The following is an 8842-nucleotide window of genomic DNA, read 5'->3' as shown; positions in this document are numbered from 1 at the left end:
CTGTGTCTTTTCTATTAGAAAGAGTAAAAAATAAATAAAAATAATATCAATCCACGAGCGGTAATCAGGTCAACACAATAAAAAAAGAGAGATTTAAGCCGGGTTTAGATGTCTGTGGTGATTTTTTTTCTTTTTTTTTCTTGTCATAGCCAATATTTTAAGAACTGCTTATTTGTTTTGTAGCTTAGTATTCTGCCAATAACATTAAACTTATTTTAAGGACATTTTTGGCCTGCTACGTGTTATTTGCTGCATGGTAACGTTAATGCGTTGTTTTGACATCTGACATGGCCATGGCTTCGCCCGTCGCCGGTGACACCGAAGTATGAGCAGGAACGGAAAATAGCTTGCTATTGATATTAATCTCGGTGGAATTGCCCCAAATTATGATTTAACCGGTTTTATTGCGGATTATTTTCTGGAGGATGCTTGTGATGATGAACAGGACACATTATTTGACGAAACTGACGAGGAATTTGACGGTAAGTTTTTCTTATTATTTTTTTATGCTAAATATGTAAATGTATACTGTCAGTGTCCAGCCATTGTAATGCTAACACATATCTGTGATGCAAAAATAGTGGATTTAAATGTTTATTACATTTGTTGTTTGGGATTGAGTCAGTTTAAATTTATGGCATGATGTTTATTTGGTTCATTACACTCTGAATTGAAGTCTGCTTACCACCTAGGCTGTTTCTTGTTCCTATGCCCTCCCCTCAATTAATCAGATCCAGTCTGACTAAACTGAAAAAAATATTTTCTGATATTTTCATATAAAATGCTTCATTATCCATTTTAAATGTGGAATTAAACCCACTTCCCATTCTTGCATGTTACGCAATCATGTTTTTAGGTATCTTGCTTTGAATTGAAAAAAAGTGACCGGCACACTGTAAAACATTTATTGTCAAATTAACAGTAACTTACTGGCAACAATTATCCAGTAGTTGCTGTATTTCATTCAACAGTAAAATTACTGTAACACTAAATACAGTACTGTTAAGCATACTGTAAAATTAAATACATTATTTTACTGTAATTTTTTACCACGTTAAAACACAGTATTACACCGTTGATTTTTAATAATACTGTATAGTATTATACAGTTATGAAATGTTATTTTATTACTTTTATAGTGCTACTGTGTTACCTGTAGAATATGTAGAAAATCTGTAGGAATATTATTTTAACTGTTAATGGGAAATAGAAAAAATAACAATTGAAGCTTTAACTGCACAACAAGGTTTATTGTGTATTTTTAAACAATACATTAGTAATAATAATGTAATATGATACAACAATAAAAATCTGTTTTAAAAGAAGACTAATGAACAATATATATTTAATAATTAAGATCAGTGAACAATTCATGTATTTCAATTCATGCAAAAATGATCCTGAACAGGTAAAAAAGAAACTTAGAAAGAAAGCAAGACAGGTTAGGATGAAGGCCAGGTGAGGAGGGTAGTGATGGTGTCAAGTGGTAGAAGAGCGACAACACTTCTGATAATCCTGCAAGGAATGATAAGCACAAATCAATCAGAGGCAAAACTAATAATAAAAAAAACCTAACTCACATTATCAACACCTTTTTAGGAGAATTTTTTTTTTCCTATGGTATCCACTATTTTTCACGGAAGAGTGGGCACGGCCATTTATAAATGAAATGTGTCTGCGCTTGAAATGCACTTGATTGGGGCTAACAGTAGCTGCTGATCATTTCTCTTCTGTTCGATTCTCGATTTTGAATCAAATTTCATTTAGATATATGCATAGATTTGATCATAGATTTTAAATCTATTCTATGCATATATCAAAATGAAATTTGATTCAAAAGAGAGTTCCCAATACCGCCTCTTTTGAATCAAATCGTGACCCAAAGAATCGATTTGAATCGAATCGTTGAATCAAAAAGATTCCCACCCCTATTACATTTCATTATATTTTAACTTTACCTGTTGTCTTCATTATTTAATGTATGTTTGAGAAAATTTTAAACTTAAAATAAATAAATATTTGACATTGATTGTGATAATTATCAATACTGACTGATATGAAACATTTTATCAAGATGATTTTTGACCATATCACTCAACCCTATTTTTTACCATTTCATGTTTTAATTAAAACTTATTTAAAGAGGTGTAAAAATTATAATATAAAAATACAAATTATTTGACTTATACAAGGCATATTTGTTAAATGGAAACTATTTTTCTAAATACAGATTCAGACACAAATCATTTCTACAGATATGGGCTCCGCTGCACATCCCTAATATTACTCTTACCTTAATGATTTTGCCAATCATATTCTGCAAAGTCCCTGATTCAAGGCCATGGTCTTCCTCCGAACAACCTTCGCACTCTTTCTGCTCACCTGGAACTGTGATGTTCATTTCGAATTTTCAGGATTTATCCTGACAAGAAACCTGTAAACACAAAAAAAATATAAAGCCTATATATTTTACAACTGAATCAAGAGTGATCACAATATGTAGCATCATCTGTAATAAGTCACATCACAATAAGCTCTAAGTCAAAGCTCTAAACCATCACTTGTGCAAAATAAAAAAGCCATTGGTGTTACTAATAGAGATCAATTTGTAACAAAAGTGTATGAATGAACATAGACTGAGGTAACTGCACAAGGTCCTGGCAGATCGCCAGGTCAGGTCCTCACAGACGTGTAAAAGAATATTCTGATTTAGACAAAAATAAGCGCGAATAAATCAATAAGAGGAATCGAAAATTTAATTTTATAACAAGAATCCGAATCCTAACCTTGGGTATCCGATTTCAGGATATCGATTTTCAATTCCCAACGGTATGATATATATATATATATAATGAACGCGCAGGCGCTTCCACCGACTTAAAATGGTAAATAACACAATTATTAGATCATTCTGACCTTATAAGAGGCTACATATGCAATCTATGTTTATAAAATTACATTTAATAATCAAGTAGGCTAGCTATGAAGGAAATCCGCGTTACAGGCGTTATAGAACATAAGCCGCGGGCAGTTCTTCTAAACTAACATAACCTGCTACTATTTAGTTTGCATAAAAAATATATAAAGATTCATCACTAACCAGATATTTATGGCGAAAACTTCGCCGACAGACACAGCGACGCGATGCAAAGGCCTGCGCGCCCTCAACGTTACTCAGGGAACTGAAGAGTTATTCATAAAACGGCAGCTTGTGGTTATTTTTCGCGGTCATTTCGTACTAATGTATTTAAATTTACAGTAACACCAATGTCCCAAACTACATTGAAACCTAGAGTAGCCTATCATATTGTACACAGCTGATAGTAAAATGTGAAGAATAAATTAAATTAAATATCTAAATCCTGGTCATACTCTCTAAATAATTTTAAAGTTATTTGCTCGAATCCATGCATACAAATATTAAGATTTATTACTTACCATATGGCGAAGTTCCTAACACCGGGCTGAAGTTCCAGGTCGGCAGAAAAGACTGACACAACAGAAAAACTCATTCAAATGCGCTCTCATGCACCCCCCACTGACAGAAATTAAGACTGTTAATGGTCACCCAGTCCTGAAAATGTTTTATGTAAGGATAACGTTTGTAGGCTAGCAATTTTACTCGTGGAATTGTGTGTGGTGTTTTTCGCGGTCAATTTGCACTGCTGTATTTAGATTTACAGTAACTAATATTTTCCCAGAATGCATTGAAAATATACAGTAACATACTGTCAACTGTGTGCACAGTACATAACTGTTGAAAATACAAAATAATACTGTGAAAGCAACAAAATCTACAGTAACATACCGTACATAGGTTATACAGCAAGAAACTGTTGAGAAAAACAGTATAATGCTGTGAAAACAACAGAAATCATTTACAGTGCAGTGACCAACATGATGAGGAGGACAAGCCAGTTTTGGTGATTGAACCCCAAGCTATTTGTCTGGCGAACATGAAGAGGGAACACCAGCAAGAAGAATTTGCTTTGAATGCTGGAAGTCCAGATGTGAAACTGAAAATCAGTTTCTCTTGCAACTGCAAGTATTTCAATGGGGAAAAGTGTTCTTTATTTTTCAAGGAGGGAGAGTTGCTGTCACTCAGGATGAGTCATTTGGAGATGTTAAAGGGATAGTTCACCCAAAAATGATTTACTCATACTCATACTCACCCTCATGTAAGATCAAAGATTAAAGATTAAGATTAAAGATATCAAGGTTATGTTTTCATAGAATGTTCTTTACATTGTGTAGGATGATTTTATGTAGAAAACATTGAATCTCAAAAAAAATGACTTTAGCTGGGTTTTCACAGGCAGGGTCACATATTGCAGATTATTAGCTGAAAAAAGCTAATTACTGCATTAGCTAACGTTGAGATAATCCAGCTCTTGTTATGAAACGTCCCATTAGCAGCAAGTTTCAGCCGTCTGGGGCTCATTAAGACATACTTGCGTTCATGCATGGATGAGGCCAGACTGTCAAATCTCACCTTGCTGTGTGTGGACAACAGCAGGCAACAAAATGGTAAGAAAAAAAATCGTCTATATAAAAATGTATATTTTAGTTGTGAATAAGTCACTCAGTCAGAATGTTATAAATCAGTTGTTTTTCTCAAAGTTTTCATCCCAGTTAAGTTTTCATGTAGCACCTGTAGCCTACCTATGGAGTTGTAAACAAACTTTGTGTTCAATATATATAATAGTGCCATGTCAGTTATATAATGTGGCACTGATTGAGCACACTTGGCCTGTTCAGCACCATCGCTGTCAATCAGATGCCGCTGTCCGTGGTGCTGAAACATTTGTACTTGACTGGCAAACTGTTTTCTTTGTTCGTCAATACAAACTTGTCAAAACAATGTGGCTTTTCTTTGTGTTTTATTTAACATATAACTTTACTTGGCTCAACAAGTGACACATTATTACATATGGATTCATCAGATATTTTTAGTGGTTTTAATTTTAAAATGACTTGGTAGCAGAGGGCCCCATGATGAAGCTCCGCCCCCACTGTACTGAGAGTCTAGCTCCGCCTCCTGGCCTTTGAAAAGTCAGATGAGTCAGAAGATGAACACTCATTTTATTTCCGCTTTGAGGGGAGTAGAATCAGCGGACAATAAAGTTGGACAATGATATTTGTGGATAAAGGAATAAAAAATTTATTAAATTATTAATTGATGAAGCAAATACAAAAAGCAAACGGATGAGTGAATGACAAGTGTAACGTCATTCTAAGTTTAGCATCTGCACGTGGTGTCATCATAAGCGTTATTGAGAGTAGCCTATACTGCAAGATAACAAACAAACAAGTTAAAGATAGATATGGACCTTGCTTGAAAGAAAGTCAAGTGTGTGAAGTTTGTTTGTGGTTACACAAGTTCCTTCACCCATGTTTCAGTCATCTAGAAATACTACTTTTACACCTCCACAAATCAAGAAAATAATTGATACATAAACATCTGATATGAAGCAGACACTATAGTTGAAGCATAATGCAATAATCAAAAGGCAATCAAACATGATATATATGATAATGGAAATAAAAAAATATAAGCACACTAAATTATATAAAAGAGGGCATTAAATGCATAAAAATATCAATACTTGTTTTGTATTTTCCAATTAATTTAATATCGTTTAATTTAGTAAATTTGTTACAAATCTTTAAAGTCCCTGTAAAGTCAAAATGAAGTATGTGTTCTGAGTTTGTCACACCACAGAAACATGTGTTATTAGCCACCCAGCCAAATTTGAATGATAAAAAAGCCGGCAAGTACATAAAATAAGCTATCAAAATCTTGCAAAAATGAGCAGTAGTCTCTGCTCTCAAACGCTGGGGGCGTGTCCGCTGGCTGCGCTGAAACCACGCCCACTCGCGGGAAAGCTGCCGTCGCCGACTCGCCACACTCAACTGTCACCGCTACAGCCGGAATGGATGCTCCTAGGTTTTACAAAGCCATGTTCGAGCCTGGACTAACGTTACCTACTATAATTATATAACATAAGCACACAAGGCAACTTACACTCATTGGTGGGCTCACACTGCCGACGATGGCACCAGTTGTCGGCGCGACGGGAGGATGATTTGAGGAAATGAGGAATGAGGAAAAATGAGAAAGTTTATAAAACTATCCCGTGTAAAATGATCACTATAGAGGCGGGTTTTGGCGGTGATCCTCAGCTGTCCATCAAGGTGGCCCTTCACAAAATTAATCCACCTCTTCTTGATGTGATCGTTTTTCGTAAATTTAAATAAGGACACCGATCTGTTTTGTACGTGATCGCATCCAGGTAGTACGCATTTCCGTGACGAAGGCATAGCTAGCAAACTGTAGGCTGTAGTAACTAATAGTACTGACAGTAACTCGCGATCGGCAAACTGATGTGAATGAAGAATGTGCTATATTGTTAGGGGAGGGGCAGCGTCAGGGGCTCCAGTGCGTCATCAAGTAGGGGCGTGTCCAGGAGCTCAGGGGCTTCAGTGCGTCATCGAGCCCCCGTTTTAGCCCCGCCCAAAAGATCCGGAACACAGCAATGGTGAAAAACTGTTTAACGGTCTAATTCGACAATTCAGTACTTCACAGTTCACAATCTTTGTAATATGTTTTAGTAATACATTTCTAACATTTATAATGTGTTTAGAATTTTTTTTTAGAATTGCCTTTACAGGGACTTTAAATCATATTTTTATCAACATAAACAGTAACATTGAATCTCTTGAATGAAGTTCCTCTGATGTTGCTGATGATCTGTAGTTTATAAAGTCCGGTGTGTTCAGATCTGATGTTTCTGATGGTCAGAGATCCAGTTTGACTGTCCATCTGGAGACTGTATTTGATTTTCACATTATGAATATTAATGATCTGAGTGATGATCAGTGACTGGTGTCAGATCTGAAGACGGTAGATGATCTCTGTGTATTCTGACATGCTTTCCTGATCTACAAACACACACACATGGAGATTTTCTGTGTTTTTTAACATTAATATATGATATTTCATCAGGTGACATTTCACACGGATATATTTTCTATTCTATAATAAGCATACTTTTCATTTTAGAACTATTAAAAATGTTCAACATTCAATTTAGGCTTTAAGTTGTAAAACTAATTTGCACAAAAAGAGTGTTTTTTTTGTCTTGTAAGTTAGTAATATAGTGATACTTGCCCTGTTGTTTTTCTCGGTTGCATCTCTTGCAGCAACAGTAAAACACACACGCAGAAATGAACAGCAGAAGCAGAAGCAGCATCAGCGCACAAACTACTGTTATAATGAATATCAAATGATATGAAGTCTGTGCCGATTCTGTAATAAAGAAAGAGAAAATGGTAAATCCTTTCAGTCAGACTTCATTTAGACACAATATGAACTGCACATTTATAAAGAAAATATGTTGAAAATGTTGCTGCTGCCGTACCTACACATGATGTGTGACAGAGTTGACTGATGTAATCCAGATGTGAGGTCTGGTTTCTGATGGGATTGTTGATCACACAGCTGTAAGTGTTTTTATCCTGATATTCCACCTCCAGAGGTAGAGAGAGACTGATGCTGAGATCACACACACTGATGCTGGACAATACACTGATTCCTTTGTACCAGGAGAGAGTCACATCACTCACATTCAACACTGAACACACCAGTGAACATCTGGACTCTGATGATCTTCCTGATGATGATGATGAAGAACAGTTTAAAGAGTTACTGGTGATGACGGGAATGGGAAGAGGAGCTGGAAAACACGAAAGAAGAGATTTATCACTATAAATCATATATATAGGCTATATATATAATTTTTTATTTATTATTGATGAAGTATCAGAAGATTTTTAATAATTGCAGATCAATAAAGGAAAAAAAAATGCACAGATGTGCCACAATAACTTCAACAAGATACTAAAAAAGATAATTGGATGATAATGTTATTTTCAAAGTTATATTGTTTTGTAAAGTTTGGTGAATGTTTCTAAAACCCAATAGTAACACAAGGAGGCAAGTTTCCTGATGCATTTCATATTCTCACTTTCTAAAACACTATCACGTTAAAATAATACAATTATTTTTTAATTAAAATATAAAAATATGACAAAATAACATAACATCATTTATTTTGTAGTTCCCTATAACCAAAAAATAAAAAGGTTCATCGATCATATTTTACTGTCTTTGCCGAATATTAAATACTTCAGAGAAGAAGTTCAATATTATTCACTTTACTCACTATAGACAGTAACATTGAATTTCTTGAATGAAGTTCCTCTGTTGCTGATGATCTGAAGTTTATAAAGTCCGGTGTGTTCAGATCTGATGTTTCTGATGATCAGAGATCCAGTTTGACTGTCCATCTGGAGTCTGTCTCCAAATGTCTTATTACTGTTAAACATATCAATGATCTTCATATAGAGTTCAGCTATACGTGTCTTTTGAGGTCCAAACATCCACAATATCTGATCATCTCTCTGTACTTGAACATCAGAGTTTAGAGAGACAGAATCTCCCTCAGTCACTGACACTGACTTCCCTGGATCTGTACCAGCACCAAACACACCTAGACAAGATATAAAAATATATCATCATCAGAGACTTTATATAATCTCATTTCCTGTTTAATCATGCACTTCTAAAATACAAAACATTTTTATATCTTGTAAAAATGTATTTGTGTTTAAATAAATGATCTATTGCTAATTAAAAGTGTTAAGAGTTTCTCACCACTCAGGAAAAAAAGGAGAACACACAGATGAGAAGACATCGTGACAGAAACAAACGTCCAGCCGAGAGTCTCTTCAGACACAGAAGAGCAACTTCCTGATTAAAAAGTTCAGCTATTTCCAAAGT

At 34.9% G+C, this 8842-nt stretch overlaps 1 long non-coding RNA gene across 1 annotated transcript; it reads right to left on the bottom strand.

Moving 5' to 3' along the window:
* Positions 1-1192: 1192 nt before the first annotated feature.
* LOC311296015 lies at positions 1193-3500 on the bottom strand. The gene is made up of 3 exons (XR_014628459.1): positions 3439-3500; positions 2294-2434; positions 1193-1515 (listed from the first exon to the last, which is right to left on the bottom strand). It is a non-coding gene; the product is annotated as an uncharacterized lncRNA (long non-coding RNA).
* Between the last annotated feature and the right edge of the window lie 5342 nt (positions 3501-8842).

The sequence above is a fragment of the Rutilus rutilus genome, assembly GCF_951802725.1.
Source record: "Rutilus rutilus genome assembly, chromosome: 8".
Taxonomy (NCBI): Eukaryota; Metazoa; Chordata; class Actinopteri; order Cypriniformes; family Leuciscidae; genus Rutilus; species Rutilus rutilus.
The sequence above is the reverse complement of the archived record's forward strand: the minus strand, read 5'-3'. Positions and strand labels throughout refer to the sequence as shown.